General features: G+C 43.0%; 1 protein-coding gene across 1 annotated transcript in view; it reads left to right on the plus strand.

Annotated features, from left to right (window-relative positions):
• Positions 1-25,472, plus strand: part of MDN1 (midasin AAA ATPase 1) — a 2,002,810-nt gene that overhangs the window by 557,611 nt on the left and 1,419,727 nt on the right. The gene's annotated exons all lie outside the window — the stretch shown is intronic.

Raw genomic sequence — 25,472 nt, forward strand, 5'->3', positions numbered from 1 at the left:
ACTCGCTACTACTCCCTCTCTACTACTCACTACTACTCTCTCTACTACTCACTCTCTCTCTATTACTCTCTCTACTACTCACTCTCTCACTACTACTCTCTACTTCTCACTTTCTACTTCTCACTTTCTACTCACTCTCTACTACTCACTCTCTACTACTCACTCTCTACTACTCACTCTCTACTACTGACTACTACTCACTCTCTACTACTCGCTCTCTACTGCTCGCTCTCTACTGCTCGCTCTCTACTGCTCGCTCTCTACTGCTCGCTCTCTACTGCTCGCTCTCTACTGCTCGCGCTCTACTGCTCGCGCTCTACTGCTCGCGCTCTACTGCTCGCGCTCTGCTACTCGCGCTCTGCTACTCGCGCTCTGCTACTCGCGCTCTACTACTCGCGCTCTACTACTCGCACTCTACTACTCACTCTCTACTACTCATGCTCTATTACTCTCTACTACTCATGCTCTATTACCCATGCTCTATTACTCTCTACTACTCACTCTACTACTCACTCTACTACTCACTCTCTACTACTCACTCTACTACTCACTCTCTACTACTACTCTACTCTCTACTACTACTCTACTCTACTACTACTCTACTCTCTGCTACTCTCTCCTACTCACTCTCTCCTACTCACTCTCTCCTACTCACAATCTCCTACTCCTCTCTCTACTCCTCTCTTCTCACTACTACTACTCACTACTATCTACTACTCTACTACTGACTCTACTACTCTTTACTCTCTACTACTCTCTACTACTCACTCTCTACTACTCTACTACTCACTCGACTACTCTACTCTCTACTACTACTCTACTCTCTACTACTACTCTACTCTCTACTACTACTCTACTCTACTACTACTCTACTCACTCTACTACTCTACTACTTACTCTCTACTACTTACTCTCCACTACTCTCTCTACTACTCTCTCTACTACTCACCCTATTACTCTCTACTACTCACTCTCTACTACTTACTCTCTACTAATTACTCTCTACTCACTCTCTTCTACTCACTCTCTTCTACTCACTCTCTTCTACTCACTCTCTTCTACGCACTCTCTTCTACGCACTCTCTTCTACGCACTCTCTTCTACGCACTCTCTTCTACGCACTCTCTTCTACGCACTCTACTACTCTCTCTACTACTCTCTCTACTACTCTCTCTACTACTCTCTCTACTACTCTCTCTACTACTCTCTCTACTACTCTCTCTACTACTCTCTCTACTACTCTCTCTACTACTCTGCTCTACTACTCTACTCCTCTACTCTACTACTCTACTCTACTACTCTACTCCTCTCTCTACAACTCTCTCTATTACTCTACTACTCTCTGTACTACTCGCTCTACTACTCTCTACTCCTCTCTCTACTACTACTCTACTCTCTACTACTACTTTACTCTCTACTACTTACTCTCTACTACTTACTCTCTACTACTTACTCTCTACTACTTACTCTCTACTACTTACTCTCTACTACTCACACTACTACTCTCTACTACTCACACTACTACTCTCTACTACTCACACTACTACTCTCTACTACTACTCACTACCACTCTCTACTACTACGCTCTACTACTCTCTACTACTCTTTAGTATCTACTACTCGCTACTACTCCCTCTCTACTACTCACTCTCTACTACTCTCTCTACTACTCACTCTCTCTCTCACTCTCTACTACTCTCTACTTCTCACTTTCTACTTCTCACTTTCTACTGCTCTCTACTACTCACTCTCTACTACTCACTCTCTACTACTCACTCTCTACTACTCACTCTCTACTACTCACTCTCTACTACTCACTCTCTACTACTCACTCTCTACTACTCACTCTACTACTCACTCTCTACTCACTCTACTACTGACTACTACTCGCTCTCTACTTCTCACTCTACTGCTCGTGCTCTACTACTCGCGCTCTACTACTCGCGCTCTACTACTCGCGCTCTACTACTCGCACTCTACTACTCGCTCTACTACTCGCTCTACTACTCGCTCTACTACTCGCTCTACTACTCGCTCTACTACTCGCTCTACTACTCGCTCTACTACTCATGCTCTATTACCCATGCTCTATTACTCTCTACTACACATGCTCTATTACCCATGCTCTATTACTCTCTACTACTCACGCTCTACTACTCACTCTCTACTCACTCTACTACTCACTCTCTACTACTACTCTACTCACTCTACTACTCACTCTCTACTACTACTCTCTACTACTACTCTACTCTCTACTACTACTCTACTCTCTACTACTACTCTACTCTCTACTACTACTCTACTCTCTGCTACCTTCTCCTACTCACTCTCCTACTCACACTCTCTCCTACTCACTCTCTCCTACTCACTCTCTCCTACTCACTCTCTCCTACTCACTCTCTCCTACTCCTCTCTCTACTCCTCTCTTGTCACTACTACTACTCACTACTATCTACTACTGACTCTACTACGCACTCTACTACTCTTTACTCTCTACTACTCTCTACTACTCACTCTCTACTACTCTACTACTCACTCGACTACTCTACTCTCTACTACTAATCTACTCTCTACTACTACTCTACTCACTCTACTACTTACTCTCTACTACTTACTCTCTACTACTTACTCTCTACTACTTACTCTCTACTACTCACCCTAATACTCTCTCTACTACTTACTCTCTACTACTTACTCTCTACTACTTACTCTCTACTCACTCTCTTCTACTCACTCTCTTCTACTCACTCTCTTCTACTCACTCTCTTCTACTCACTCTCTTCTACTCACTCTCTTCTACTCACTCTCTTCTACTCACTCTCTTCTACTCTCTCTTCTACTCACTCTCTTCTACTCACTCTCTTCTACTCACTCTCTTCTACTCACTCTCTTCTACTCTCTCTTCTACTCTCTACTACTCGCTCTACTACTCGCTCTACTACTCGCTCTACTACTCGCTCTACTACTCTGCTCTACTACTCTCTACTACTCGCTCTACTACTCTCTACTCCTCACTCTCTACTACTACTCTACTCTCTACTACTTACTCTCTACTACTTACTCTCTACTACTACTCTCTACTACTCACACTACTACTCTCTACTACTCACACTACTACTCTCTACTACTCACACTACCACTCTCTACTACTACTCACTACCACTCTCTACTACTACTCACTACTACGCTCTACTACCCTACTACTCTTTAGTATCTACTACTCTCTACTACTCACTCTACTACTCACTCTACACTACTCTACTACTCACTCTATTACTCTCTACTACACTATTCTCTACTACTCTCTACTACTGACTACTACTCTCTACTACTCACTCTCTTCTACTCTCTACTACTCACACTCTTCTACTCTCTACTACTCACTCTCTTCTACGCACTCTCTTCTACTCACTCTCTTCTACTCACTCTCTTCTACTCACTCTCTTCTACTCACTCTCTTCTACTCTCTCTACTACTACTCTCTACTACTCTCTCTACTACTCTCTCTACTACTCTCTCTACTACTCGCTCTACTACTTGCTCTACTACTCCCTCTACTACTCTACTCTACTCTACTACTCTACTCTACTACTCTCTCTACTACTACTCTACTCTCTACTACTCTACTCTCTACTACTCTACTCTCTACTACTTACTCTCTACTACTTACTCTCTACTACTTACTCTCTACTACTTACTCTCTACTACTCACACTACTACTCTCTACTACTACTCACTACCACTCTCTACTACTACTCACTACTACGCTCTACTACTCTTTAGTATCTACTACTCTCTACTACTCACTCTACTACTCACTCTACTACTCTCTACTACTCACTCTACACTATCTACTACTCGCTACTACTCCCTCTCTACTACTCACTCTCTACTACTCTCTCTACTACTCACTCTCTCTATTACTCTCTATTACTCTCTCTACTACTCACTCTCTCACTCACTCTCTACTACTCTCTACTACTCACTTTCTACTGCTCTCTACTACTCACTCTCTACTACTCACTCTCTACTACTCACTCTCTACTACTCACTCTCTACTACTCACTCTCTACTACTCACTCTCTACTCACTCTCTACTACTGACTACTACTCGCTCTCTACTACTCTCTACTGCTCACTCTACTACTCGCGCTCTACTACTCGCGCTCTACTACTCGCGCTCTACTACTCGCGCTCTACTACTCGCGCTCTACTACTCGCGCTCTACTACTCGCGCTCTACTACTCGCGCTCTACTACTCGCGCTCTACTACTCGCGCTCTACTACTCGCACTCTACTACTCGCACTCTACTACTCGCTCTACTACTCGCTCTACTACTCACTCTACTACTCATGCTCTATTACCCATGCTCTATTACCCATGCTCTATTACTCTCTACTACTCACTCTCTACTACTCGCTCTCTACTACTACTCTACACTACTACTCTACTCTCTACTACTACTCTACTCTCTGCTATTCTCTCCTACTCACTCTCCTACTCACTCTCTCCTACTCACTCTCCTACTCACTCTCTCCTACTCCTCTCTTCTCACTACTACTACTCACTACTATCTACTACTCTACTACTACGCACTCTACTACTCTTTACTCTCTACTACTCACTCTCTACTACTCTACTACTCACTCGGCTACTCTACTCTCTACTACTACTCTACTCTCTACTACTAATCTACTCTCTACTACTACTCTACTCACTCTACTACTTACTCTCTACTACTTACTCTCTACTACTTACTCTCTACTACTTACTCTCTACTACTTACTCTCTACTACTTACTCTTCTACTCGCTCTACTACTCGCTCTACTACTCGCTCTACTACTCGCTCTACTACTCGCTCTACTACTCACTCTACTACTCTCTCTACTACTCGCTCTACTACTTGCTCTACTACTCTCTCTACAACTCTATTACTCTACTACTCTCTCTACTACTCTCTCTACTACTACTCTACTCTCTACTACTACTTTACTCTCTACTACTTACTCTCTACTACTCTACTCTCTACTACTTACTCTCTACTACTCACTACCACTCTCTACTACTACTCACTACAACGCTCTACTACTCTACTACTCTTTAGTATCTACTACTCTCTACTACTCACTCTACTACTCACTCTACACTACTCACTCTATTACTCTCTACTACTCTCTACTACTGACTACTACTCTCTACTACTCACTCTCTTCTACTCTCTACTACTCACTCTCTTCTACTCTCTACTACTCACTCTACTACTCGCTCTCTACTCCTCGCTCTCTACTCCTCGCTCTCTACTCCTCGCTCTCTACTCCTCGCTCTCTACTCCTCGCTCTCTACTCCTCGCTCTCTACTCCTCGCTCTCTACTCCTCCCTCTACTCCTCCCTCTCTACTCCTCCCTCTCTACTCCCTCTCTACTCCTCGCTCTCTACTAACTCTCTACTAACTCTCTAGTACTCACTCTAGTACTCACTCTAGTACTCACTCTAGTACTCTCTACTACTCCCTTTACTACTCTCTCCCTACTACTCTCTCCCTACTACTCTCTCCCTACTACTCTCTCCCTACTACTCTCTCCCTACTACTCTCTCCCTACTACTCTCTCCCTACTACTCTCCCTACTACTCTCTCTCTACTACTCACTCTCTACTACTCTTTACTCTCTACTACTACTGCTCACGATCTACTACTCGCTCTACTTCTCGCTCTACTACTCGCTCTACTACTCGCTCTACTACCCTCTACAACTCGCTCTACTACCCTCTACTCTACTACTCTCTACTACTCTCTACTACTCTCTACTACTCTCTACTACTCTCTACTACTCTCTACTACTCTCTACTACTCTCTACTACTCTCTACTACTCTCTACTACTCTCTACTACTCTCTACTACTCTCTACTACTCTACTACTCTCTCTACTACTCTACTACTCTCTCTACTACTCTACTACTCTCTCTACTACTCACTCTACTCACTAGCTACTACTCACTCTCTACCACTCTCTCTACTACTCTAATACTCACTCTCTACTACTCTACTACTCACTCTACTCCTCACTCTCTACTCCTCGCTCTCTACTCCTCACTCTCTACTCCTCACTCTCTACTCCTCGCTCTCTACTCCTCACTCTCTACTCCTCACTCTCCACTACTCTACTCGCTCTCTACTACTACTCTACTACCCACTTTACTACTCACTTTACTGCTCTCTCCCTACTGCTCTCTCCCTACTGCTCTCTCCCTACTGCTCTCTCCCTACTGCTCTCTCCCTACTGCTCTCTCCCTACTGCTCTCTCCCTACTGCTCTCTCCCTACTGCTCTCTCCCTACTGCTCTCTCCCTACTGCTCTCTCCCTACTGCTCTCTCCCTACTGCTCTCTCCCTACTGCTCTCTCCCTACTGCTCTCTACTACTTTCTCCCTACTACTCTCTCCCTACCGCTCTCTTCTCTCTACTGCTCTCTTCTCTCTACTGCTCTCTTCTCCCTACTACTCTCTCCCTACCACTCTCTTCTCTCTACTGCTCTCTTCTCTCTACTGCTCTCTTCTCTCTACTGCTCTCTTCTCTCTACTACTCACTCTACTACTACTCTACACTACTCACTTTACTACTCTCTCCCTACTACTCTCTCCCTACTACTCTCTCCCTACTACTCTCTCCCTACTACTCTCTCCTCTCTACTACTCATTCACTACTACTCATTCACTACTACTCACTGCACACTTTACTACTCTCTACTACCCACTCTCTACTACCCACTCTCTACTACCCACTCTCTACTACCCACTCTCTACTACCCACTCTCTACTACCCACTCTCTACTACCCACTCTCTACTACCCACTCTCTACTACTCACCCTACTACTCTATACTCCTCTCTACTACTCTATTACTCACTCTTTACTACTCACTCACTACTCTCTACTACTCCTCTCTCTACTACTCACTCTTTACTCTACTACTCGCTCTTTACTCTCTACTACTCGCTCTTTACTCTATACTACTCATTCACTACTCTCTTCTACTCACTCTCTACTACTCGCTCTTTACTCTCTCTACTCTCTCTACTACTCTCTCGACTCTGTACTACTCACTTTCTACTCTTCTACCTCTCTCTACCTCTCTACGCGCACACGTGTGTATTCATATATATATATATATATATGTGTGTGTATGTATATGAATGTATGTGTGTGTGTATGTATATATGTATATATGTGTATGTGTATATATATATATATATATATATATATATATAATATATCACAAACTCCGCAGATGAGCAACAGCAGATAAACCTCGCCACTTTCACAGCACATACGGACCAGTAGATAAGTACAGCTTATTTTATTTAATGCAGTATTTATGTACATGAAAGTTTGAAAAACACTAAAAAAAAAAAAAAGCACAGCTAAAAAGCTACCTAATTACAAACAAAATTGCTTTAACTTAAACGAGGGCGAGACCTATTTCATTTTCAATGCTTGTTGGTTTAGGCTGCCAAGGACAGTCCTAAACAGCCCATTTGGCCTCTTGCAGGAAAGTATCCTAATGGAGAAAGATCGCCAAAGAATCATCCTGTGAAAAAACACTAGAAATGATTTAAAAATCAGTCCGCTTTCTGAACCATTCTGAGACTGCAGCATCATTACCTGATGAGTCTCTTCCTCATTGTCTTCTGAGCCTTTGTGAATTATAAAGAACCTCATACCAGGGTTGCTTGCTTTACTTGTCAACCCATCCTAAGTCGATTCTTTTGGCCTCCTTGTTATTTTTAGAACTGCACATCTTTCTTGGCTGGACAGGGCAAGGTTGGTGCTTGGAATGATGTTACAATTGACATCTGTGGTAATCAGGCTTGCGTCATATTGGCATAGTTGCCTAGGTCTTCCTAGAGGTAAGCCATTACAGAGGGTCAGGCACCCATGCTACCAGTTTAAGTGCGTTCACATGCTCGAGGATCAATGTCAATCCCAAGGCTCACAACCTACCTCTCCATGCTACAAAGATGCTGAACTCTACATAAACCTTCAAAATCTTAATGGTTTTGATACATTCCCTGAAGGTGATATCTCATATCCTTTGGGTCCTGCTTCTGAAGAAGTCTGTTCATTCTTGTCATTAGGCATAAGGCATTGGAGAGGTTTAAATTGCCCTTATTGACTAAAGAGCCTATGTCCCAACATCCTGCTGTAAGTCTTGCACATCTCCTCAGTGGTCCTGAACCCCCTTTTAGCTATTCTATAATTCATTGCTGGAACTTAGTTTTGCAGTCTGGACAAAACCCTTCTCGATCTCAGCAGTTTATATACTGATAGCTCTGCGTTATAGGCCTGCTTCGTCGTACCCCAAGTGCCGACAAAAGTATGAAGAGCTTCATGATTCAAGAGTTGCTTACAGAGATAAACACCAATATGTTTCACACTGACCCTTGCGAACGGGAGTCCAGAAAACTTGTTTACATTGGTGGAAAAGGTTTGCTAGGGGCAGCCTAGCATTGTGCCCTGCCAAAACAACATGCTACCTTGGATTTTGGCTGTGATAAGCCTTCCTGATCACATGAACAAACCTTTCTCCAATCTTGGGAGCGATGATCAGCACGCCTCCAAACAATTCCTTAAATGAGTCATGCTTCTGCTCATTTATTAGCTCGATCTGATAGAGACCTCTAGCCACATATTCCTTACCTTTGAACTTCCAGGCATCAGGCTGGATTCGGAAGATTTTTGATAGCAATACCCCTGCGCGCTGGTAGGTGGCGTCTGTCGACTCCGCATGACGTCATCGGCGTCACGTTAATCGTCGTCGTGGTGACGTCTGCGCCGTCAATATATCCTCCACTCCAGCGCACTGGCGTCAGTTCTTTTCTTTCCACGCCAGCCAGTGCCGATCAGTTGAAGAGAGCTACCCCAGTCATTTTTTGACAGACTTTTTTTGACTTTTTGTCGACTTAGTTGGTGTGTTTAGGATCATGAATGGCGTCTCCATCCGGAGGTACCACAAGGTCTCTTTCAGCGGTGGGGAGATCCTTGGTTAGATCTGTTCGCCCCCTAACAGAACGCGCAATATCAGCAGTTTTACACGTTGGGAGTTTCCAAGGCGGCACTCGCTCTGCGATGTTTTTCTTCGCTAGTGGAGTTCAGGTCTCCTATAGCCTTTCTGCCCATACCACGTCTGCCCAGAGTGCTCAGGCAGATCAGGAGCGACCGGGCACAAGTTATTCTTGTGGCTCCGGACTGGCCACAGAGAGTTTGGTATCCCAAGCTTCTCGACATGAGCATTGATCCTCTAGTCAGGCTGCCCCTTCGGGAGGATATGCTGTCGCAGCAGCAAGTGAGAGTTCTCCACCCAAACCTGTGCACCCTCCGCCTCCTTGCGTGGAGATTGAGCAGCTACAGTTGACAGCTTTTGACCTCCCTCCCGAAGTCTGTGAGGTTTTCTTGGCAGCCAGTCGTTCCTCCACAAAATCGGCATACACCTGCCGATGGAACAAATATTGTATAGACCGGTCTATTGACCCTTTATCTGCTCCCTTACTGAAGTCCTTCTGTTTATACTTTCTTTGGCCCAGAAGGGCTCTGCTCTGGGCACACTGAAGGGCTACCTTTCAGCCCTCTGTTCTTTTCTTCGGCTACCTGATCAGCCATCTCTTTTCAAATCTCCTCTGGTGCAGAGATTCTTGAAGGGGTTAACCCATTTGTTTCCAACTTCACCTTTTATCATGCCATAGTGGGACCTTAATTTGGTTCTCACCTTTCTGATGTGTGCACTGTTTGAGCCGCTGCATAACTACCCTCTGCGGTTGCTCACCATCAAGACACCTTTTTTGGTGGCAATAACCTCGGTCAGGAGGATTAGAGAACTGCAGGCACTGTCTTCACAGCCTCCTTACCTGACTATGTTTCCGGACAAAGTGGTACTCTGGACTAGGGCATCTTTTCTGCCTAAAGTTGTAACACCCTTCCATCTGGGACAGTCTGTCATCCTGCCTAGCTTTTATGCACCCCCGCATCCTTCCAAGGAATAGGAACACCTCCATCGTCTGGACCCAAAAAGAGCGTTATCGTTCTACCTCGATCGAACCAAAGAGTTCCGGGTGGATGACCAACTCTTTATAGAATACATTGGTGTAAAGAAAGGATGTGCTGTCCAGAAGAGGACTATATCCCAATGGGTTATCCTCTATATAAAAATCAGTTACGTCTTAGTGAAGAAGGATCCCCCTAAAGGGATTCGGGCCCATTGCACCAGGACAAAAGCGGCCACCACGGCTCTCAAGTGTGGTGTTCTCGTCTCCGATATCTGCCAAGTGGCCACGTGGGCATCTCTGCATATGTTCGCCAGATAATACTGTCTGTATTCTCAAGTTTGCAGAGAAAGCCTGGTTAATCGCTCTGTTTCACATGATTTTCTGGTCTAAGATGTTCCGCAGTCCCTCCTATGGTAATGGTATTGCTTAGGTATCTGTTCAAAGGTAAGAAATCTGTGGTTAGATCATGTCTCTACCAGAAAAGGCATTACCGATTGTAAGTAACTTGTCCATCTTGCAGAGATGAAGTACCGGGTATTTTAGGACCCCAGCGGTGCCAGGGGTAGCACCCTATGACTTCGTTTTCCATGTTGGCGTAGTATTATAAAATTCAATTCTCATGGTAATGTAACAAAGAACTTGGCAAAAGAAGCTGAAATATGAAAAAGACATCTTTATTAAACTCAAATGAGTGAGACTACGTCGCACAGAAGCCTTAGCAACTGAATGAGGCAGTCCCCAGAACAAAAACCAGTCTTCTCTTTTATACAGAATATTACGCTCTGGGCAACACCGCCCTTCTCTTGCAGTTGGTCATTCACATATTTTACTTCAAAGAACAAGCAGAGTCATGATTACAATCCCACATTTCAGTTCAGCCAGCCCGCAATTATTTACCCAGTGAGGCTCAGATCCCTCATCGGATATCAGCAGGCCCCAATAAACACGGGCACCTCCTGTTTGTAAAACAAGCCATAAAGCAGGAAGAGTCAGTTGTGAAAGAGATTAGTCAGGGTTCGTGTGGGAAGAAGGAATTTATGATGCCTCGGACCCTGATGCTAATCCCATTTGGCCGCAGTAAAAGGAACCGGCCGGACAGGGCTGACCTCGGGCAGTGGAGTCAGTTTGCACAGGTCACAGAGAAGTCAAAGGAAGGCGCATGTGTTCTAGAGGCCTGTATTTGTTCTTAAAGTGTAGCCTATGTGAGGGCAACTATAAGATGGCCACCGCTCCAAGATGGAACCCACGGAGTCAATGTATAATAACGTATACATAGTGCATTCATAGCTAAAACGTTACACAAAGCACTTGTACATACCGCATGGACCATTCGCGGTTCGCTAATACCGGGATAGACAGGGGTAGGGCCCTGCCTCCTACGCGGTCCCAAATTTTAAAGTACGACAGACCCTCCTTTTGCCCTTACATAGGCAATAACCATACTCTCATCAATCCGAGTCTAGGTCAATATTCATGAAGTCATGGAGATGTTGCTGTAGCATCATCCTATTACTTAGCTCGTCTTCTGATACATGTTTCCTTACACATGTAGTAGCACAAAGGCTACATATGGTGGGACAAAATAAGGAATACCTCTGTCTGTAGCAGGCGGCATAAGATCACACACCCAATAATTAGTGATGTTCACTATTAACTAATGTTGATGCAGAAGCTGTACAAAAGAATTGCTTACGAATTCTGATCTTTTAACCTGCCCATGTTCAGGAAAAGGGTGAAAAGAGTACAAAGAAGCAGTAGTAGGAAAAGACATAGGTTGGGAAGCGGGTGCAGAAGTCAATTGAATAGAGAAAAACGATCCCACCCATAAATGACAAAGTCATGTTTAAAAAACACTAGAAAACTCGTTATTAAAAACATATAGACAACTGGAGAAAGTAGTAACCACTATTACAAATGAGATAATAATTTTTCACAACCCTAAGCAGAAAGCAAGTCCTAAAATCATCTAGTAACACCTTTAGGGCTCCCATGCATTTTATATGTTCAGGTGAAACAGTGGTGACCCTCATCAATGCTCTGAGGTGAAAATACTCTTTCCACAGAAAATGGACTTTATTCTGCTTTTACTAAACAGAATAGTACTTTAAAACAATGCCAGCAAAACAATCTGTCTCCTTAACACCTACTCTATACAATCACACGGAAACCTCTTGTGAAACCACCTATGCCCAGAGTCCGTTCAAAAAGCCTCTCTGGCAGGCTTCTATTGTCCATCAAATCTTCTTCTGTTGTTTTCTTTCGCATGGGCCTCTTCATGCAAGCCTTACATGAGAAAAGTACTGCTTAGTTGGAGTGCCCTCCTGGCAAACGCCCACAGCTCACTCAAGAGTCTCAATTTTTCAAGGCAGTGCACCTGTGTCTTTCCTCTGCTGCAGACACTACAAATAATATGCTCTTTATTGGTCATGGGCACAGATCATCTTGTGCAGACCTGGGACCATTCTCAGGATCCAACACTCATCATTCGGTGTCAGAGGACGCTCAGGCTGCTCTTTCATGGGCCCTAGAATTAGTGCCTTTTGTCAATCTTGGATCCGCCGGTGCACTGCACTTCCATTGGAGCAAAGGAAAAGAGGGGGTGTGTGTGGCCAAAAACTCAGGCCAAGGGGCTCAAGGGACTGCACACTGTCAGAGGTTACCAGCACATGACAGGCGCTCTTGTGCACTGATTCTGGTTCTGGTTCTGTGGCAAAACCAGCTCCTCCTTCTTTTCTGATGTTGAACGCCTTCTGATGAAGCAAGTGCGATGCTTTAACAAGGGGACTGCAAACCGGTGGTCAGCGAGTTTCAAAGGAGTGGCCACACGCCATGGGACAATTTTGGTCTAGAATATACTGTCATTCTCAAAAAGCAATACAAATATAAAGACAGTAGGCAAAACAGTGTCTCTAATCTTTTCAATTTGGTTTCCGTGTGAGAGCCTCCATCATCTAAAGGTAGATAACTACACGAGGATTCTATCTAAATGGATGTCTTCACATATGGTGGCATTGTCTAACGGGGCAAACACATTTTTTTTTCTGAATGATTACATCTAGGTGTTCCTAAATTCCTTATCTAGAACATCTCAATAGAGAAATCACATGGTACAGATTATCATGGGCATGTAGAAAACTTTCACATCAGGTGCAAAATGCAATACACAGGCTAATAGTCAAATATGCAAACAAAAGACAAGAACTAGAGGGTCCTGATATTTGCATGATTAGAACACATCTGATCCCACCAAAAATTAAAGCAGCATGGAGCAAAAGGGCAAAAAGCCACATTTAAAAATAGACATTGAAAATTCGTCATGTTCAAAAAAAAAAAGTAAACGTAAGTTATCTCCTATTGTGATGGAAAACTTGTCTTACTATAATATAATATACTTGACAGTCAGACTGGAAAACATTGAAGCAGGCCTAAGGACAATTCTTGAAAACCAGTCTGGTCATACAAGAGGGGATTATACATAATATGGAGGTTCCTGGTGCATCACTGCAGTCTGGAAGTGTGTACCTGAACAATACACCTACAATAATAAATGGGCTGACTGGTGAAAGGAATACGGAAAAGGGAATTGGAACTAGGACACAACTAAAATCCCCAATAACTAAGCATGATGAGACATCGGTCAGGGGAGAAGCAACAAAAGAAAGAAAAAAAAAAATCTATAGGAAGACAAAAATTATTTGGGTGATAGTCAGGCATGTGACACAACACCAAGAGTACGGGTGATACACAAAGGCCAAAGTTACATACATTTTAACTCTACCGCTGACGGCTACACCATATACGGTAAACTTAGGTAATGTTCCAGTTCTTTCTTCAGGGAAAAATGAAAACCTAGTTTTCTTTTAAGGAACAAAAGCCATAGGCTACTTAGGAAGCAAAACATCATTAAGTAATGTAATATAGAAATTAGGCCACCTTGAGTCACAGATCTATAATTTCATCCTTGGGTCCAATCAAGAATACATAAACGTAGGGCTGCCTGTTCCTTTAAGGGAAGGGGCAGTAACGTGACTAACTACAGGTGACACACTTCGATCCTGTATATCTTTTATTTTCCTTACCATTATAGCCAAATAGACATGCACTGGTAAAGTGTTGTCTCTCGTGTTCACAGCATGAAATATCATTAGCTGTGGAATTTAGTAACCAGAACAAGTTCAACCAACTGTTGCGTAGCGATGGACATCGTCATTACCATCCCCTCACAACACAGGTAAACTTGTAATAGTATCAAAAGCAGCAACAAAAACAACGAAAACATGCAAAAAATAATAAAAACGCACAAAACGTCAAGCCATCAGATATACTTGCTGTATATCAAGCACAAAAAGCATAGACAAAACAATAGCATATGTAAATAAGCGGTGACACACAACACCATGTCATGTACTTTTATGCACTGTAAACCTGCAGCCCAAAACCCAATATACGGGCCTGTTTAATTTGTCAGGTTTAAAATCCTTACCCTCCTTTTGACAGCAGATCCCCAGGCCATGGGAATCTGCTGTCAAATATAACTTTACTGTTTCTCTTCTAACGTACAGGACCAGCAAGAACAATTCATGATAGGACCAAATACACAAAAATAAATTTCCATTACTTAACTGTTACCCTCTTGTCAGTTACCTCGCAACATCAATGCTACCGTAGTTTTACCTTTCTGAAAGTAAAAATCGTTACATGACACTCCATATTAATTTGGCACCTACAGTTTCCACTGTGAAAAAAAAGGTCTTAATTGGCGATACGTTCTCACTTAGGCATGTAGCCTTAAAAATTTTAGAAGTGGGCTACATCTTATTTTCTGTCTAAGACTTAATGCAACACTTCGTTTTCTGTTGAATAACACAAATGTATCGGTTCTGCAAAGCATTTAACATGATGTTTGGGCTTTCAAAGAAAACCCCTTTTCTATATTTTCCCTTTGGAATGAAGTTCTTTAGTTTTAGTGATGTTGTTATGGAGAAACCAGAAACCCCACCTTTAGAGGCCCGTGTAGCAAGGTCATTCTGCATTCCACAGAGGCAAGGCCCTAATTTAAACGGTCATAAATGTCAACGTGGCAGGCTACTCCATTGTTTACCTGAAGATAGCATCTCAGCAGCGTAATGTGAGCCAGCCTCTGCAGCTCTCCTTAGCCCCCAGCTTCTGCCACTCTGAATTTGTCAAAGCCAGAAGGCCTTCCTAATTCCTCCTAACTTGCAATAATTCACTCTATTTTGTAAAATAATTTCTCCTTTTTAGGCGCTAAAAAATTCTCTATTCCCAGATTATTAAACTACATGTACTGTGAATAATTCACAAAACGTAATAACACCCATACCAGTTTTTAAAATGAATGCTCGTAATCTTATGCAATGGTACACATTTCATCAACCTCAAATTAATGAACTTCTCAGTAGGCCCAGTTTAAGTTAGAACATTCAACCTTGATATTGAAACAAGCCGTTGTACTGGCACATTGACTCATTGAATCATAAGAAAGCACAACCTGTAAATATATATCAAACCTAAATGTATGTATTTACTGAAGCCTGAGACACTTTAAAAAGTACTCTGAATGAAAGAAAATGCAGTTTAAACAGTGTTTTTACCCAAATTCGACTTTGATATTTCAGGCATTAAAAAATGAATATCCTACAATTTTCAATTTTCTTGCATAATATGCATTACCAGAATGTCTATTACATAACCCATGAGTCAGGCATTGGAAATAATAACTAATACTTTATAAAAATGAACTTGTTTGCGCCTGCGCCAATGGAAAATTGTATACGCGAATGCTTGTCATTTTAATGATGCAACACAACTTAAATCAAATTTTAATGCTAGGAGGTCATAGTATGAGTATTAAGCTTTATAAATATCAAAAAACGATTTTGAAAAGCACTTATTTTTTTAAATTTTTTTTCCATGATTAATAATTTTCTTTAAAAAAAATCCCAATTATTCGTTTTTGTGATAATTCCATGTATAACAAGCAAGCTGCATCTCTTGCCTATCATTTTGAACACATTACCTCACAAGCCTAAGCGCATAAGCCCAACTTGAAACGTGTCACATTTTTGCGCCACTTTCATTTAAAAGGACGGTTATGCAAAATTCCACCTGTGTTCAACTGGGAAGGTGCTGGCTGAATGAACATTTCTATCAAATATACTGCAGCTGAAAGGTTTGCCTGTGAACATCTAATACAATGCATCTAAGGAAAATGCTGTAAATTTATTTTATTTTTGCAAAAATAGATAATTTAGTTTTTGGGGCCTTATTTATATCTACTGAATGTGTTTCTAATTTTATCCTTTAAGCATTTAACGGCAGTTTTGTATATGTTAACAAACGCTCATTCTATAAATTAAACAGCACCATATAGCTATTTTAGCACATCACATGGTTCATTTCTGGATTTATTTTCTAAGTTTCTACTTGATATTAATTAACCAGCAATTTACTTCACAGACTGAAAACATCAGAAGACCCACAAACACACATTGAGCTAATTTCAGACATAAACGGAAAGGGGGTCAAACAGACAATACAGCGCGCTTTAGCTATTTTTCATAAATAGCGCCGTCGCAATTTACTTACAGAAGTTGCACTAATGAGAAAACCACATAGACATTTAAACACACAGTTGACTTACAAATCAATAAGCATGACAGAAAGAAAGAACAGCTCACAGACTATACTTGAACCAAACCATTTGCAAATACTAGTTGTAAGTCATATTTACAAGAAACGCTTCTCAATAATATTCCAAAAGGCTGCATAAACAGCCCAACAGACAGATGTATGTCCAAGAAGTAGTGAATGCGCTCAATTCACTAGCTTTGCCTAGCAGAACACCACACAAAATCGTTCTGCATATCTTTATTCATAAAACTGCGCAGAACGAAGGATCCTTATTTTGTTTTATGTCATATTTTAATTCCCTGGGGGTACAAAATCACCAAGGAAGAAATATGTTTTCAAATCTAACAGTTTTTAACTATGGTACCTTCCATAAAAGCAACACATTTTTCCCTGTGAGCTTACAAACAGGCATGTCAAAAATACTGCGGAAAACGCAACCATTATAATCAAAATGGTGCTTAAGGTATTTTTCGTACGTGCACCGTTCAACTAAACCAAATGGAGAAATATCTCCTCATTACCTGCCTACACAAATTGCAATTCGCATATCCAAACCTATACAAACCAAAAGTTGGCCAACACAAATTTCACAGTTCCAAAGCTACATTTCAAACTTGCTAAGATCAGGCATAGCTCACTAATCTAGCTCAAACTTCAAGGGTTTATCTCTACCAATACACTTGCAAATATGCGAGACCCTTGGGTATGGTAATTGCAATGACCAAATCAACAAACCAAGAAACCAACCCCTCGGCTTTGGTAATTGCGATAACCAAATCAAAGACAAAGAACCAAAGCACTTATACTTAATTCTTATTTTTACTAATCAAAAGGTTATCCAAATTCTAACTGTCAAGTTCTACATAACCAAACGTCTTTTATAATACTCATGCCAAAAAGGGTTCTAATCGGGAGTGACATCTTTTGGAGAGTCAAAGTCAGAAAGATCAGAGATATACTGGGCTGCAGAGACAAAGAATCCCCCAGAACCTCGGTGCTCAGAGTACCTGCTTAGTGGATTTCTGTCCTGTTCTTCCCAGTAGATTTCTGTCCTCTGACAAGATCGCTCCTCCAGATAGTCACTTGTATTGATGCCCCACGTTGGGCGCCAACTGAAGTACCGGGGATTTTAGGACCCCAGCGGTGCCTATGACTACGTTTTCCATGTTGGCGTAGTATTATAAAATTCTATTCTCATGGTAATGTAACAAAGAACTTGGCAAAAGAAGCTGAAATATGAAAAAGACATCTTGATTAAACTCAAATGAGTGAGACTACGTCGCACAGAAGCCTTAGCAACTGAATGAGGCAGTCCCCAGAACAAAAACCAGTCTTCTCTTTTATACAGAATATTACGCTCTGGGCAACACCGCCCTTCTCTTGCAGTTGGTCATTCACATATTTTACTTCAAAGAACAAGCAGAGTCATGATTACAATCCCACATTTCAGTTCAGCCAGCCCGCAATTATTTACCCAGCGAGGCTCAGATCCCTCATCGGATATCAGCAGGCCCCAATAAACAAGGGCACCTCCTGTTTGTAAAACAAGCCATAAAGCAGGAAGAGTCAGGTGTGAAAGAGATTAGTCAGGGTTCGTGTGGGAAGAAGGAATTTATGATGCCTCGGGCCCTGATGCTAATCCCATTTGGCCGCAGTAAAAGGAACCGGCCGGACAGGGCTGACCTCGGGCAGTGGAGTCAGTTTGCACAGGTCACAGAGAAGTCAAAGGAAGGCGCATGTGTTCTAGAGGCCTGTATTTGTTCTTACAGTGTAGCCTATGTGAGGGCAACTATAAGATGGCCACCGCTCCAAGATGGAACCCACGGAGTCCATGTATAATGTATACATAGTGCATTCCTAGCTAAAACGTTACACAAAGCACTTGTACATACCGCATGGACCATTCGCGGTTCGCTAATACCGGGATAGACGGGTAGGGCCCTGCCTCCTACGCGGTCCCAAATTTTAAAGTACGACAGAGACATGATCTAGCCGCAGATTCCTTACCGACCCACCCATCCTCCCCGCACAGCGAAATTGGCTTTAGGTGTCAGGGATGTTTCCCTTCAGAGCCCTAGCGTTTCAGTTTTTTAACGCACCATGGTCAGTCACTTCATGACTTCGAGCTTCTGGCATGGAAAGTAGTGAAAAGTACTGATGTCAGAGCGCTAGGGTGGTGGTTATATTGACGATGCGGACGTCACGACGCAGCCGACGTCACATGGAGTCGACCGAAGCCACCTACTGGCACGCAGGGATATTGCCAAGAAAAAAAACGGACGCCTGGAAGTTCAAAGGTAAGGAATCCGCGGCTAGATCATATCTACCAGATAAGGCATTACTGAAGGTAAGTAACTTGTCCATCCATTCTATGGCTATGGTGGTTACGTTTTGCAGGCATACCTAGATGTGTTCCACGGGGTTTCCATGAAATGTCCAGGTTTCCTTAATGGACTTGCGCTTTGTTGGCAAGACGCTAGTTGGTGAAAAACAGACTCCTCCCTGGAGCGGTTCAAAAACGGTTACACCACAGTGCCTTCTCCGTTCCTAGCTTCCTCAGTCAAGCAGTTCCACCAACAATGTAATCATTTTCGAGGCTTTTCCAGGTGCCATCCCTCGTGACAATGGCACACTCCTAGTTGAGTTGGATCACAGAAGAGTCCTTCTGATCGTTTCAATGGATCTAAAGGATGTCACAACAGCAGCTCCAGACTCCCATCTTCTACTTGATCCTCCACGTCAAAACAGCTTTGGTTCAACCTCCCTCCTCTCCTAGTGCCCTCTGGCTGAGGGGTGGTGGCGTATTGTCCTAGTTTTCATAATTTGCTGTTGCAGTAATAGGCCCAGTCACACACGTCGAGTGCCTTCTTTTATTGGGATAGGTGTGGGAACACTGGGTGGTAAGAGCTTTGCAGTTTACCTCAGATTACCAAACTTTCATTTATAGAAATGAGGAAAATGTCAGATTTGAGATTTTAGTTAAAAGTTGAACATTTGAAGATCTAGGCTAAGAAAGCGTAGTAAGATCTACACAATCACACCACCTTATCCAGTCACACCACCTAGCTTTCAGAAATGCCTGGCTTTTGTAGCTTTCCAGTGGTGGCAGCTTTGCCTGGGCCTACATACTCCAGTCACACCCTACGTAAGTCACGTGCAATGTCCAACCTTTTCTCGTCTGCCAAGAAAGCACATATATAAAATTCGCAATAATTATGTTTGAGAGAAGTGAATGATAGATTAAATAAAACGAATTATTTAAAAATAAATTTAAGTAAATGTTTATTTTAGTTGTGGGAAGCCTTTAGTGCAAGCACAGGAAGCTTCCCTAATTCCTCCCAAGCCGCCTAACTGCCTCCAAACCCTGAAGATGAGACCTCCATAATGTGGAGGACGTTAACATCGCATTCTCTGTGCTACAGGGGTTAAAGTGTATTTGACTGCCCTATCTTCCTTTTTGTGTCTTTCTTGCCAGCCTTCCTTATTTATTTCACCTCTAATGTAGCAGTTCATAAAAACCCTATTGTATTTGTTTTGTTTCGAAGCCGTTTGTTATTCAGCAGTTGGTACTTAAATTTAATATTGACCTTTCTTGTGGCACCAACTTCAAACTGATGCACAGTTGTTTGGTCAGACTGCAAGATATTAAGACTACCTTTTCGTGGTGATTACTTGAGGCCATTGATTTGACAAGTTTCTGACCCTATCGATCTGGCCTCCATTTACTGTTTTCTGTCCACTCAGGCTGATCCTTTATACGTGTCAATCCTTCATACTGAAAGTTGAGTCTGCTTTTCACATCTGCTATTCCATAACTCTTCCTGTCTCCCTTTCACATCCTTCTGCGGAGGAGGAGTGTTTATACATGCTGGACCCTAAGCATGCGGTTTCCTACTATATGGACCATATCAGATGAAACTGGGTAGATGATCAGCTCTTTGTAGATTTTGCGAGAGCTAATAAAAGCAAAACAGTGACCACACCTACTATTTTGAGTTGGCTTAGCCTTTATATAAAAATCTGCTGCGCCTTGGCTAAAATATACCCTCCAGGTGGCATTTGTGCAGACTTACAAGGTCCATTGCAGTTTCTGTGTTGCATACTAGGGGCGTCAAAGTTGCTGATATTTTCTGGGAAACCTCCCTTTTTATCAGGGCCAAAAATCACTGTGTGACATTTCACTCGCGCAGTGATGTATGTTTCATCAGCGCTGTCTACATGACTTCTTGAGTTAATTGGTGCTGCGTAGTGTGAGAATGTGGGTTTCTGTTGCAGTAAATCCCCCCCCCCCCCCCCCCCCCTCTTTTATTTTTTTTGTTGCCAGACTGCTGATGCTCTTTTACTTGATGTGCTCCAGGACCCTGCCAATCAGGATCCCAGGGCCTGTGTTCTTTCCCCAAAACAAAACCCAGTTGGCATCTCTGGCCACATGGCAGCCCCTGGTAAATGGTACCATAGGTATCCAGGGCACTGTGACCAGAGAAGGCCCCTAAGGGCTGCATCACTTATTGTGCCACCCTTAGAGGCCCTCTACCCTGATACACACACACTGCCTTGCAGGCTGAGTGTCTGGGTGCAGAACAAAACACCAAGACGACATGGCACACATCCCTTTGTGCCATGCCCACAAACCACTGCCCTGGCATACATCAGTCACCCCTCTAGCTGGGTGCGCTACGCCAGTGGTCAGGGTACAGGTGCATGAGCCCTGTACCCCTACAGTGCCCAGGTCCATTCCTGGGCCCTGTAAGTGCAGTGTTGCCGTTAAGAGTATATGATGATGGGAGGTCAACATTACGAACTCCACAGCACCATGATGGCTGCATTAAAGACTGAGAAGTTTGGTATCAAACTTCCCAGCACATTAAACCCACACTGATGCCAGTGTGGGATTTAATGTAAATGCACGACAGAGGGCATCTTAGAGATGCCCTCTGAAACTAACTAACAACCAGCATCCTGACTGAGAGGCTGCCACCCAGCAGACATGTTGCTGGACCCCTTGGCAGACAGCAATCCGTTCTCGTGGGTCTGTAACAATGCACATCCTGGGCGAGGTGATAGGTCTCCTCCCCCAGGATGGGCAGGGGAAGCTTCAAAGGCATGTTGCCTTTGTGAGCTTCTCCAGACGACTTGCTGTACTCAGCAACTGGCACCCACCGGTTCTGACCCCCACTCTGGCGGGAAGATCGGCGGGAAAACAAAAGTGAGGAAAGGAGGTGTGCCAGCCTTTGGCAACCCCACCCCTCAGGTGGGGGAGGTGAGGTGAAGCACAACTCCGGGCTGTCGCCATCTTGAGGATGGGGAGTGTGAGAAAGTGGCTCTGTATATACTGTTCCCAAATAGGTACAGGGTGTACAGAGCCCACAGTCCTCAGAGGCTTGGCAGAGGCTAAAGTTAGATGTAACCTTATTCTCTAAAGTGGTAGCTTGGTCGAGCAGTAAGGCAGTATCAGAGGACAGTGTAAAGCATGTGTTGCACACACTCAGCCAGCAAATGGTCTCACACACTCAATAACTGAACTCTAGGCCAATGGTTTATATATACAAAATATATGCTTGTTCTATTTTAGAACCAACAATAGGTATTAAAATATACTTTCTCAGAATGAGATGCTGTATATAAATACTTTTGCAATATGCAATTGACTTTTGTAAACAGTTACAAGTGGTTGCAATAGGCAACACTATTTTAAACACAATAATGCATTGAGTTCAATGGAAGTTTCATGTTATTTGCCACAGATTACTTTTAGGATTACTTTCGGAATTCCAGGACTGGATCCTAGATTCAGTCCTGGGTCAGTACTTGGAATCAAGTGATAAAAGTCGACTTAATTACTGTGATGATTTTTAGACAATATTTTGCTATTTTAAAAGTTGACACAAAAAATATTTCATAGAAAACAGTCAATGATTCCTTATGGCAGAAAATTCAAGTTGCAGGTATAGTATGTTCTCGTTACTTTTGTAATCCAGTACTGGGTGCCTAGACTCAGCACTGGGACCTTTATCCAAAACAGGTAAGTAATTACGTTTTCAGATATACGATTTTTAAAGAATATTTAAAGATTGCAGAAATCGGCACTTGGAAGAAATTTCACAGAAAAACAGTCAATTATTTCCTATGGAAGAAAATTGGATTACTGGTAAGTACAGTTGTAAGTAGTTTTCAGAGTCGGTGCTGGGCACCAAGATCCAGCACTGGGAGATCACCTAAGAGCAGGTGAGTATTTTCGTTTTCGTTACTCTGCTGATTTTTGGTGAATATTTTTAGTTTTGAAAAGTCCACACTTGGAAGAAATTTCAGGAAAAAGCCAGTCAATGTTACCCTATGAAGAAAATTGAGTTATCGGTTTAAAGGTAAGTACTCGACTGGCAGAGTTGAGGTTCTGGGCATAGACTCGGGGGTCCCGCAGGGTCAGGTAGGTACAGTTGGTTCACTCCCAGCGGCACTAGGGCGGCCGGGTGCAGAGAGAGTTAGGCCCAATGTTATCCTATGAGGGATAGGGGGGGCCTTGGTTGGTGGCTGCTGACTAGCAGGCAACGCGGCTTTGGGAGCTGGGCTCCTGGTCACTTACTAAGGGCAAGTGGGGAAGTAGGTAGGTGTAGAGGTTGCACTGCCAGGGCCACTCGGGCGGCTGGGTGCAGGGTGCTTTTGAGCCTTCTGGCGCTCAATTGATTTCAATGGGAAATCTCCGGTTTAGAAAAAGACTGGAAGCTCGGGGACGAGGATTCTTCAGGCGCCACCACCACTTCAAAAGGTAAGTTGGGTAGTTGGAGGATAGGGAGGTGCCCCGGGATTGGGCACAGGGGGCCGCGGGGCACCGGGTGCAGGGGTGTCTTTTGGCGTCGGAAATCTCAACTTCAGCTCGTCGCGGTTGGGGGGGGGGGGGGGGGGAGGGGGTCTCTGGAGTCTCTGGAGTTGAGGCTGCAGGCGTCGTCAGGAGCGTCGAGAAGGGTCCTTGGGTGCTGGATTCTTGGTCACAGTCGCCGGGGGACGTCCTCATGGTCTTTGTTCACTCAGACACAGGCCAGGCTCGACCGGTGCAGAGACCCCCGAGTCTATGCCCAGAACCTTTACTCTGCTATTCGAGTACTTACCTGAAAGCTGATAACCTACATTTTCTCCATAGGATAACATTGACCGGTTTCACTTGGAAATTGTTCTGTCGAGTTTTGAAACTTTAAAATATTCACTAAAAATCCCCCGATCAACGAAAACGAAATTACTCACTTGTTATCAGGAGAGATCCCAGTGCAGGATCTTTGTGCCCAGCACTGACCCTACAAAGCAATTACAACTGTAATTTTCCGATAACCAACCTTTCCTCCATATGATAACATTGCCTGGTTTTTGCCAGAAATTCTTCTAAGTGTCGATTTTTGAAACATACAAATATTCCTTAAAAATCACCTGTGTAACAAAAACGATTTCTTTCAACTGTTTACAGGAGATGCACCAGGGCTGAATCCAGGATCCAGCCCTGAGTAAGAAAAACCTATGCAAAGTAATTGATATTGTGTTTACTTTAAAATTCTCGTTGAGCTCGATGTTATAATTGTATTTAACTGTAACTATCGCATTTAAAAGCCTATTGCATATTGAAAGTATTTAACTAAAGCATCTCATTCTGAGAAAGTATTTTGATACCTACTTGTGGTTCTAAAATAAAACAACAATATATTTTTATTTACAAAACAATTGGCCTAAAGTTCAGTTCTTGAGTGTGAGGGACCATTTGCTGACTGAGTGTGTACAACAAATGCTTTACACTGTCCTCTGATACTGACTAACTGCTCAACCAAGCTACCACTTTAGAGAATAAGGTTATATCTAACTTTAGCCTCTGCAAAACCTCTGGGGACTGTGGACTCTGTGCACACAAACTTACTTTGGTGCAGTATATACAGAGCCACTTTCTTACACTTAGTCCCACCTTCCGAGTTGTATTGCCTTAGGACTCATTCATAAATTAAGTAATCTGTGGAAATGGGTATCTATAAAAAAAAAAAAGTTAGCTTCTGGTAACTATTTTTCTGGTAGATACTATGTATTTCCGCAGGATCTGCATTACCCTCCCTTCTCCACTTATGAGATAGTGCACATTATATAGTACAATTCCAAGATATGCGTTATTGGTTCTCCTATTATCTGCTGTCGATATGCCTTGGTTGTGTGTGGAAAATGCAAGGAACTAATCGCATTGCACAAGACTGTGCTTTATGTAGTCTGATATCATTGCATCAAAAATGGACTTACTGTGAATTGTGGCAATAAGGAGCTATTGCTGAGGAAATAGTTTTACAGATCAAGTCAGGCACCCATGAGATATTTATAGTTTGCGAAATCTGCGGATAGATACTTTGTCCATCCTAAGTATCATTACCAAATGTAAGATTTCTTTTCTTTAGTTTGTATTCTGATAGCCAATGAGAAAATGTTAAGTCTCATCTCTTTGCTGGGAATGTAGAATGCCATTCTGTTGTCTAAACTTCATGGCGGGAATCTCCATCTAATCTGTTATCATCGGGGCTCAGATACCTTCTGAAGCCCACCCAGGTAGTGTTTTCTCCTCCAGAGCTGCTCCTATTGTGGAGCTGATAAGGAAGGTTTATTTGAAACCAAAGTCTTAAAGAGCCCTAAAGTTCTCCTCTGGTGAGATAGGGGGCAATAGGAAGATGAGGGCTATTTTAAGAGCAACTAAAATGTGGGCCTGCTAGAGAGTTTTGCTCAGATGCACTTCATTTAAGTTAAGTAACCATACTAACGTGCAAAACAAGA

This window comes from Triturus cristatus, chromosome 6, assembly GCF_964204655.1.
Source record: "Triturus cristatus chromosome 6, aTriCri1.1, whole genome shotgun sequence".
NCBI classification, from domain to species: Eukaryota; Metazoa; Chordata; class Amphibia; order Caudata; family Salamandridae; genus Triturus; species Triturus cristatus.